Here is an 8,467-nt window from a genome sequence, read left to right as displayed (position 1 = left end):
CCACATTTGCATACTGGCCTCCACCCCCGTTTGCATAGCCACCCCACTCTCATTTATAAAAATAAATCACACTAGAACATCACCAACTAATAAAGTCTTCTCCGGCCCACATCCAGGCAATAGCCAAGTCTCGGCGAAGGAAATACACAAAGCAGTCTCTCAGGATTAGAGAAAACCTATTACAGTAAATTCTCTTATGGCAGTGAAACATTCCTCATATTAACATTGTGTTGCTAAGTTAAATTGTGCCAGTTGTTGTGCATGCTACATTTAAATAATCTATCAAGGAATCTCATCTAGAAGTTGGAGCAAATGTTTTAAGTCAGCCTAACAAATAATATCTCCACTAAGTGAAGTCGGGTTTAATTACACATCCCATCAGTGAAAATAGAAGTAAAAGAGAGTGTGTTTGATTTTGAAGTAGTTTGTTATCTTGATTGCACATAATTGTACAGGATACCACCCGAGGCGAGATACTTTCACCGCCATTTTTATATTATTGACAATGCTTTGATTTGTGAAGAAATGATGGCGCTTTGATTTGGAAACAAATGAAATTATTAGAAATGCTAATAGTTTGTCTTCAAATGGTGATTTCAAATGCGTCTCCAATACCACGCCGCTCCATTAACATAATAGCCCAAACTAGAGTGGGGTCAAGAGCTATCACCTTGTAAGAATGCTTTGTGTTGTGTCGGCGCGTCCGTCCAACTGTGTACACATTTGTTCCCCCAAGTCAAAACCCACTAAATAACAGTGTGTTTTCTGATGCCGAACGGTGTGCACAGCCCGCGCATCGCTGATGTCAAACCACCCAGGACCACCAGTGGCCCCACTTCGCTCACTTACTTACTCTTTGGCTCGGTCCAGCCTTCCTTCATGCTCAAATTGACACTTGGTGCAGAGGTAGGCAGACAGGGGGCCTCTCTGCCCCGTGCCTCCAGAGATGTGGCCCAGCTGTCAGCCGTCTAATCCAGTCGAACCTCCCCCTGAGTCAGGCGGGAACTCCGAGATTCTCCCCTCATCCTCATGCCTAGAGGCATAGCAAAACAACCGGGCCCTCGTAAACACCGTACACAGCAGGCTGGTAGGGGACCGCTTTGCTAGTCAAATCAATCTTGACCATTCATCTTAAATCAAGTACAGCCACACACCCTAAAAAGCTCCTGATTATGGAAACGCCAACTGTTATCAACATTACGTTCCACACTACACTCGATCCAAAGCGAGAAAATAGTCAGGTTTTTATAGTCAGTCACTGGTCTTCCAGAGATGCGGCAACTTGACTGCACCATGTAAATATATACATTTTAATGACTTCAGGCTTAATAACGGAAAAACAACGTCAGCTTAAACAAAATGCTAATTTTTGTGTGGTTTCTCAATGCTCGGGGCAAAGTTGTGGGCATGTATGTTTTCAACATTATGATTGTCTTTGGTTTCGTTCCCCATGGCATTCCCAATATCAGTATTCTTGTAGATGTGTTTGATGTGCTTGAAGCCACGCAGCATACCTTGGAACACAACGATAAACATGGCAGAAGCTCTTCCTCTGAGGAGCTGTGATTCACGTCACCCCTCAGAAGTGTGTGACGAGTGTACAAACTAAATCCGCCGGGCCACATGGTCTCCTGGGATTCTCTCTTACTTCTGCTGCACCGACTAGCTGCACATTGCTCATTGCTCAGATTCTACCCTCTGTCGGTAAAAAAAGGGCAAGTTAAAATGGGAGACAAACAAAGACAAAGAAATGCAAAGCGTGGACCCACGCTAGGCTGTGGCACCCACTTAACTGGTTGTCTGACCCAACGGCAGTAGATGTCATGATATAGCCTATTCTGATATTTTTCCTGCGCTTCTTCCTCGGAAAATCACTAGTGTATGTTTCCTGCATACATCTCTGGGGAAATTAAGAGGCACACTATGTATCTCCGGAGGATTCCCCCAAGAATGAGAATAAAGCAGGCAGCATGAAAGAATCGTGTTGGTGTGAGGGAGTTATTGGTCTGGCAAAGAGATTGCCAACACATCAAATAGCATGGGTGTTGAACAAGACAGAAGCTTACACCATTTACACCTGCCAGAGAGAGGGGAAAGAGACGGACAGAAATACAGAGAGAGCACCATCCAGAGGTGGAAAATTTATACAACCACGTATGCACGGCATCATATGCGATGGTAGAATTGAAGTTTAATGTCAGACTGACTATCATGAAGTGACATGTAAAACGTGTTGACATGACAAATGCGCTTAGCGTGCTGTTTGCCGATTATCACCATAAATCATTGCTATATGACCACGGGTTTGTAAACAACATGTTGAAAAAAGCATCCTGTGATCTGGGACAAAGAAAATGCGCACATCAACAATTTGACAAAATCGTCAGTATTGTTATCAAGCTTCTCTGTCTGAATGTGACATTGAATACCAACAGCACCTGGAGTGCTGTAACAACATCATAAGAATTTATCATTCATGGTGGAATTGTGGAAAATTGTCTTTGGCCTCACCTGAGCAATAACAACATGATTAGTAAACATTCATTAAAACATCTCTGAAGACACTTAAAGACTTTAAAGAGGCAAGTTTTTTTCTGGGAAAAAAAAGAAACGTATAAGGAAGCAAACCCAGGGCGGCCAAATAATATTTACTCAAAGTACATTTGTAATGGGTAATTTTCAGCTCCTTCAGCTGCATAGTCTTTATCTTTAGATGCTGTCAAAATGGTGAGTCCTCAATCAAGTGTAATTTGTCCAACTTTTATTACCAAGGACAAAAAGTCAACATTCCAAAGCTGGGTCATTTTGCAAGATTTATGAACATGTTTATATGTTATTCACTGACAACAGGGCTGGACTCGGACATGTTTTTTTGTGACATTACATTTAGGTCACTTTAACTGTTTTGCCATACACAATAACTTGATGTTGATCTTGCTCACAAAAGGAACAACAAAGATGATGATGATTGTTGTTATTTATTTATGGCACTCTCGAGTTTTAGTCAGGGAAACACCCGGGTGACGATAAAACGTCCGTTTAATAAGCAATAGCTGTTGTTGGCTACAGCCACGCCGCACAAGGCTGCAATATAACTAACTCTTCTTGCTCAATTCCAGGTAAAAAAAAAAAGCAGAATTCATTGCACTCCAAAACACACCCACAAAATTCCCAGCAACCCCGAGATCACAAAAAACAAACATCAACATAAACCCCAACATTTGTGACTCTCTACAGTACAACAGTTTTCCTGATCTATTTTAAGGGCCTGAACCTATAAGGCCCTGTCATCTAAAATTTTAGTTAAAAACAAAAAAAAATTAATAATAATTTATCCTTTGTTAATTCCCGTGGGAAAATTCGTTCTCTGCAATTAACCCATCATGGATGAACCTCGAGCAGTAAGTAGGCTGCCGTCCACCAGCGCCAGGGGAGCAGTTTGGGGTTCAGTGTCTTGCTCAACAACACTAGAAGGAGCCGGGAATCAAACCATGTTCGGTTCCGAAGCCCATTGCGCTACCTCCTGCCTCGCCCCCAAAAGTTGGGCTCGTCCGGGATATTTTTTAAGAATATTTTTGAAATTCTAGGAATATCACCGAAATTATGAAAAGAAATAAAGGAAATTAGTGGAATGAATGTTGTATAGAATGAGATGAAAAGCGATAATTGGTCAAATGATGATGGGATACAAGTCCACTGCCAAAAAATACTGAAACATTCCTGTAAATTTCCATTGTAACTTTGTTAGTTGAATCATTTACATCATATAGCTTCTTTTCAAAACACGCAAATAGTATCAATGTGCCATTTTTTAGAGGCGAGGAAAAAAAGTTCAGTGATAGAGCAGATTATAAAAGCTTGTGGAGTGAAATTATTGAATGCTGTGTGTTGAAAATGTGATATAAATGTTCAATGTGTGACGCCTTCCGCCGTGTCTCATGAACCCGCTACGTACTTAATAGCAGTTTGCTGGATCTGATCAACAGTGTTGTATTTTTGGGATTACTTTTGACTCATCAACATATTGGAAGAAAAGACAGACAGGGCAAAATGAAGGGACAGACTGTAAGATGAGCAGAACAATTCACTGAGGTAGGGGTGACAGTAAAGAACAGATGAGACAGGTCAGAGGAGTCTTTTTGTAGGTTGGATGTTGTATGATGGGGCTGGAGGGGGAAGTATAGGGGAAGAAACTAGGCCATTGTCCAGACTCAGAGCACCAAAGGCCTGGTGTCCCTGGATGCCCTGTGTCAGCCCTCTGACAGGAGAGATGGGATTTCAACATAGAGTTTTTTCACCGCCAGACGCGCCCCGTCTCCTCTGAAGAATGCTCCTCCTCCTCAACATGCTTACCAGTCAGAGTTTGAGGAGAGAAATGCACTCGTTACAATAAGGAGGGCACGTGGCATGGGACCCGAGGCTTTGAGTGCCGCCTCCTCTGTCGAATCTCCTCTCCTCCTCCGCCTGCTCTCTGTAGAATTAAGATCTTTCCCTGCAAATGTGTGCATTTCCAAAAATTTGACATGGCGCAAATGCCAGTTGTGAGGCAAATTGACACAAAATGAAATGCTCATCTGCTTGTCTGAGTTTGAAAAAAGCACTAATACACAACTTGCAGTTGGCTAAATTTGAATATCCCTACAGATACCCCCCCCCCACCCAACTCAGAAAAAGTTGATTTATTGTCAGGCTTAATCAGGTGGTCTGTTACCTTGGAAATTAAAGCCTTGTTAGGGATATAAAACCTTGAGAAATCAAACGGAGAGTCCCTGGCGAGTCAGACCACTGAGCAAATCCTTAAACCAAACAATTTTCCAGTGGGAACGCTTCTTCTCTAAGGATAGATGTTTAATTATCTCTGCTTGTTTAGGGGGAAAGGAAGGAAAAACTGTTTCACTCCCTCTTGTTTGTCTTAAATGCTCATGAGTATTTATTTGAATTAATTTCAATGGCAATCAGTGTGCTATGTTTGACTATCACACTCTATTGACCTAAGATGATTTGAATATTGACAAGGATTTATGGAAAAGTTTAATGAGGAAGAATATTTAGTTCACTGAAAAAATGCCGTTATAGTGTCAAAATACACAGAATTTAATGATAGTCAACTGGGTGGAGTTGACAGAGTCAACTATTGACAGGGTTTGAGAAATATGAAGACTCTTGGAATTGTTGGAATGTGCAGTAGCTTTCCTATTCCCCATTTATTTCAATGAATGAATATTTCTGCTAAACGTGGTCCATTTATCATTTATCCCATTTCATGCAAACCAGGTATTCCTTTGTTAGCTCTCTTTAACTAGGCCAACAATTGTCCCAAATGAATATTTTTAAACATGATATCACAAACTTACAGCTGTGTACAGGGCTGATTTAAAGAGACTACCTCACTACGTATTCAGTCCCACACACTCTTTTGACCTTATTTAGTGTCCGGTGTGACTTTGTCGTTCTTCTTTTGTCCACGTCTCTTCTCATCTCACCCTTTCGTCTGTTTGTACTCTCTCGTCTGACATACCCCTCTAAGTACGGCTGGCGCTCTTCCCGCTATCTAACCGAAGAATGTCTGTGTAGGCGGTATTTAGGGAGGTTAGACCTTCTCTGGGACACACTAATCAGCTCCGAACCAACACCCAGTCGAGTAGGTGCGGGACAGGTGAGAACAACCACTTGGTATGCCCTCTGGCTGCTGCTTAGTGTGAAGGTCAAGGCAACTCCATTCTTTATGCCCCAGACATGTCTTCCTCATGTCCCCAATCACCTGACTCACATCCCCTGTCTCCAGTCCCTTCCTGTGAGCCTCTGAGGGAGGAAACAGCAGATGCTCTACCAGGGGAGTCTCCTGACTGAGCCTCCTGCCAGCCCTGTGAGTATTAACCTTTCCTTTTAATTAACACCATCTCAAGTCCCAACTCCCAACTCTAGCCACCGTGGTCTGGAGAGAGGTTCTAGGGGCATACACTACTGTCAGGGAAATGTGGGAGTCATCGAAGAGCAAGGAAGGTAGTGGGCGGATAGTAGCGATGAAGGTGATAAGGGTGAGGGGGGCAGGAGGGAGGAGGAGCTGGGATGAATAATGTGTGCATTGCATGGCCTGGGAGTAAGGGTTCATCTAATCCTTCAGAGCCTTCTTTATCCTGCATGTCTTTGCAGAACTACAGCACAGCAGTCATTCTGCGCAGCTGCCTATTTTCCATGGATGATCCTAAAGTAAATTGGACATGCTGAGGAGAAGATGGCTGCTCTTAATTTGCACCACAGCTCATTACGCTGTATAACAGTAAAAAAGCATTCACTCTAGTCACTGAGTACACTTAGATCTTTGAAATAAGTCCTCCCGAAACCTGATTAGTCGTGTTACATCGTGAGCGGTACTTTCTTTGAGTTTGTTCTTCAGTTTACAAAGGTTACGAAGAAACGTAATTTAATCCGAAACAACTACTTCCCGCATTGCTTAAACCATGTTAAGATAAAAAATGTTCCGCATTATGAAAAAGGTAAGATCAACAGTGACATGGTATGGTAGGTATGATACAGGGCTCTTTGGCGAGCATATATGCTGCTGCTTTGTTAACAACACACAGAAAGGTGAGTAGCTTGTTGTGATCTTAAAGTGAAGATCTAATGAGGGAGTGGTAATGAGCAAGTTAAAAAAAAACAAAAACAAAAAAAAAACGCAGTTTGAAAAAACTGGTGAAAGGGTTGCCGTGCTCAGCTTTCATCTTGCGTGGAGCTGCCAGGTGGAGAATGTCCATCTTTTATCTGGAGATTTTTATGTCCGGCTTGGCTCATGGCAACGCCCCCAGGGATCTTCTTTCTTGGCGTGTTCATAGTGGTCACCATTTTGCGATGGAGGTCAAAGCCATTTGAGGAGCACATAAAAACCCTGGAATTATTTTTGATCACACTCTGAATCCGTCCCATTATGACTGAATGTAACTCCTCCGGCCCGCAGCGTATCATTGTGGAAATCATTTTAAACGCTATAAAGAAATAAACCCGGGTGAATATTCTATACATCGATACTATCGGCAAAAAAATCTCGCTCCGTTAACTGATTTCATTATGATCCGTGACGATGTGACACGGATATAGGAACCAGCCACGGCGCGGGTGACTGTCGCTACAGTCATTCTAATGTCCTAGTTCAGGTCACGATATTGCGAGTGAGGCCTCTGTGAGTGGAACAACTTGTGACCCCGGTTTTATGATGGAGTAAGTAAGGGGAAAACTGCCAGGACCTTCCCCTCACGAAGACCCAGAGCAAGGGCACTGTCTCCCCAGCCCCATAGATCAGCCAGCCCTGAATGTCAAACCGCACAGCAGCCGCTCCAGTGCCAGGAGTCCCCCTCTCGCTCCCTCTCTGGCCCGTGATCTGCTGTCTAGTGACACCACTGTGCTAATGACCTGGTTTGGGAGTTGCTCGGCGGGTTCCTTGGCTTGGGAAGATGGAAGTTGCGGATATCCAAATGGAAGGTCACTGTTGATGAGGACCACTTACTCCATCCTTATTCCCTTGAAAAGGGTGTGGCTTTTTTTTACCTGCTGACCCGTTCTGAATATCTATTCCCGCTATATTTGCTGTGATTTTTAAGCAAAGGGTATTCAAACTGCAGCAAATGATCATTTTTGCTTCAGCATTGAATTCCTCTGCAATTTGGACAACAGCAAAGTTGGAAAGCTCCACTCACGCCTTGCTTGCCAATTGTGAAGACCATTGTTATCTCCCCATATTGTTCTGTTCTTTTTTAAAATCAGTTTACACTGAGACAACGCCGCAGTGCTCACAGAGGGCAATGTTCTCAGTCACTTGCAATCTTGACTGTTTTTTCCCTCAGCCTCAGGAGTTTGGCTTGTTGGAACAGAGTGTAAAGTCCCCAGGGAGCACTCATCTGGTGATGGGGGCACTGCCTCGACCTCACTCATGCCTGGTGTGGGTGGCATCCAACTAGGGAGCGCACACAATGGAGAGCAAGACGATGGTGATGCGTCTGCTAGACTCTCTCAGGACCCAGCCTTATTCTCAGGGTCATGCATTCCAGCAATCTCTGTAATTATAAGCAAGTAAGAGAAAAGTTGAATCCTCTGCCTTTCTCAAAATGAACGTGCCCCACTCCTCAAGGGAAGCATTCACATCTTTGAGTTCTAGAAGCTGGATGGGTTTTAATGAGGCAAGTCAAGAGTGTGCACGTGTGTGCGTGTGTGTGCATGTGTGTGTGCGTGTGTGTGTGTGTGTGGTGCACATGCATATTTGTGTATCTGCCCTCCTCTAACAAGCATAATTGACCGACTGTGCCTTTAAGATGCTGTTTTTCACCATTTACACCAGTATTCTCCTAAATAGCCTTCAGTGATTATTATTTCTACAGAAGTCACTTCATTGGGATTAAAACTTTCTCTGAGTTTTAAAGTTAAGTTGCTACATGCCAAATGGACAGAGGTTGAGCGGGCCACGGGTCATGAAAAA

The sequence above is a fragment of the Fistularia commersonii genome, chromosome 25, assembly GCF_037954325.1.
Source record: "Fistularia commersonii isolate RoL2024-O1a breed Wild chromosome 25, RoL_Fcom_v1.0, whole genome shotgun sequence".
Taxonomy (NCBI): domain Eukaryota; kingdom Metazoa; phylum Chordata; class Actinopteri; order Syngnathiformes; family Fistulariidae; genus Fistularia; species Fistularia commersonii.
This window is presented reverse-complemented; position numbering follows the sequence as displayed.